The 2,761-nt window shown below is 38.4% G+C and overlaps 1 long non-coding RNA gene across 2 annotated transcripts in view; it reads left to right on the forward strand.

Annotated features, from left to right (window-relative positions):
* LOC111729118 overlaps positions 1–2,761 on the forward strand; it is a 48,603-nt gene that overhangs the window by 25,189 nt on the left and 20,653 nt on the right. The gene's annotated exons all lie outside the window — the stretch shown is intronic.

Genomic DNA, 2,761 nt, shown 5'->3' on the forward strand with positions numbered 1-2,761 from the left:
TAGTAGGATGGCATCTGCCTTAGCGATGGGCCTTTGGGGGAGGGCAGCTAGGGGCTTGAGTCATCCGGGAAAGTTCTGGGCATTGAACAATAAATACCGGCCACTGCAGGAGGGTCTTAGTTGTCCTGGTGTGCAGTGTGGCCAGACGACAAGCTAGCCCAAGCACGAAGAATGCACATTCTGACATGGACGCTTCTACCTAATAGGTAACTCGTTTGGATGTGATTCCTCAGAATCATGATTCAGTCCTCATTTTAGCCAGAAATTTCATTTTCAAAGAAGTGTATAAATCATTAATTGTACCACTGAAATGAGAGATCAGAGTTTTGAGGTAAACCTAGGCGTTATTGGTTTATTATGTTAAGGGCTAGGTACTACTTTTTGGTGAGGGCCATCCAGTTTCTATTCGTAGGAAGTTTTGTAGTAGGTATCATATCGCCAGCTTATTTTTCAGACATACTTTTTAAAGAACCAAGTCCAGTAGGTTTAACTACTGACATTTCTGACAAAGAAAAGTCAGAACACGTGCTCAAAGACTAATATATGCTTACAGTTTTTAGGGCTCTAATTGCGATATTTTTTACATAGCATAAAAGATGTATACATCGTGACCGTACAGTTCAATGGTCTTTTGTATAGTCACAGATAGTTTTGCACCCATCACATTTAATTTTAGAAAAATTTTAACGCCCCCCAAAGAAACGCTGTACCCACCGGCGGCCACTCTGTCCCCGCTGCTCACATTTCCCTTCTCACCTCTGCTGGGAAACCACTCACCTCCCTTCCGACTTGAGGGATTTGCCAGTTCTGGATGTTCCCGTAGATGCAGTCATGTAATACGAGGTCTTTGGACTGGGGTCCTTCATTTTAAGCTAATATATTTTTATTCTACTTTATATTAATCCTAATAATCATTCTCTCATAATAAGGGAGCGTGAGAACATGACAGCACAAAGGTGAAGCTCTTCCAATGCCGCTTCCGCTTCACGCTCCCACGCTCCGTCAGCTGTGGCTTGGAGAGGTGGTGTTGTCGATCTGGGTAGCACCCATCGTATGGGTGGGGCTTATATTTCGGTAGTTTAGGGAATTAATCAGTAATGGAAGAAGTCATTTCAGTGATTTATTTATTTAATTGATTGGTTCATTCACACACCCATTCAAATAGATTTTTGCAAAAGATTAAGAAGGAGAGATCTGTATTTTGGCCTGTTCTCAGGAAGAAATGCATTCTAAGTAATAATGGGTGGTTTTGACTTTTTTAAAAAGAAATAGCCCAGTTTTTAAAAAAAGGAAATAGAACGCTTTAAGTCCATTTCTTCTATTGTCATCTGACTGTAAAAAGAACAGAAGTGCCTAATATCGTTACATTTGTCACCTTGGTACCATTTATAGGTTGCTTACAGTGTGTTGGACACTCTGCTAAGAAGCAAGTCGCGTGAGTTATTCCTTATTATTCTCACGTCCTTGTCAGGTAAGTGGTATATCCCCATATAGAGATGAGGAAAAAATAATCTCTATGTAGGGGGTGACTGTTCATAATAATATAAAAGAATAGCGAGTGTATTGGTTGCATTAAAATTTCATGAGTGAGCGTGGTTAGGGAATCAATGTCTAAAAAGGCACCTTGGGGAGAAGATGATAATGAATAAAAGGGTGAGAAATAGTGATCTGGAGAGTAGAGACTTCTAGCTTGGTAGCTGATGCGTAGATAGTATTAGAATGCAGGACCCACCTGTACAGGATGGATAGCCACTCTCTCTTAGTGCCGATAGACTATGCTAACCTTCTGTAATTGGCAAAACATCTGATACTGAATCGAAAGCCCTGTGATTACCGGGCATACGTTGATTTCATCTTTCAAATCTGCGTCAATGATGTGATTAAAATATTTATAGAGTTTTTAACAGTTTTAAAATTTTTTTCTATATTATGAGAGGGATACCTATTACACGTATCATTTGAAACTATATCACTATATCCTTTGAAACTAAATCACTACAGATTTCTTGTTTTTATGTAATAGACATTTTTCAGAATTGCCTCGCAGTTTGGCTTTTTAGTGAAACGATGACTTTTGGATCTCTTTCCATATGGTACACGGAGATGCGTCCTGTTTTTTCCCGTGGCAGGAGAGTAAACAATCTTGAACCCTCTTAAAGGACGAGCTCGTTGGGTGACCGAGGACTGCGCATTAGGAAGCAGTGCTCTGATAGGTAGCACGTCTGATGCTACACAATAGCTCCACTTGGTTTGGAAAGTGAATGTTATAACCCATAATTTAAGATTTTAGGATTGTTGAACACATAACATATTATTAACTAGAAGATGAAGAAAGTGCTCTGACACGCATATCTGTATTATGTTCATTTCATGAGTACCTTTGTCTAGGTGGAAAAGCTTTTACTTTGTATTGTACGAGACATAATAATAGTTCCTCATTCTTGATATTTTAAACCTTTAAGCAGCTTTCATTGATTATGTGCTTAAATGCTTGTCAAAAACAGGTGTATTATGTTTTCTCTTTTAAATATGGAGCTTGGAAAAAAAGGTGAATTAGACAGTGGAATCGTAAGGATGTTTCATAAAAAAATAATTGAGCATTGTATTAATCTTTCCCATAAAATTAAAAGAGTCTTTGCCATGGGAGGCTATTTCTGGAGTTCCTGCATGATAGATTCTTGCGATATATTAATTTTAGATATCAGAATTAGTTTTTTGATTAATCGACCCTGGTAGACTTTTAGAATTAATTGCAAAAGGA

This window comes from Pteropus vampyrus, unplaced genomic scaffold (genome assembly GCF_000151845.1).
Source record: "Pteropus vampyrus isolate Shadow unplaced genomic scaffold, Pvam_2.0 Scaffold248, whole genome shotgun sequence".
In the NCBI taxonomy this organism is placed as follows: domain Eukaryota; kingdom Metazoa; phylum Chordata; class Mammalia; order Chiroptera; family Pteropodidae; genus Pteropus; species Pteropus vampyrus.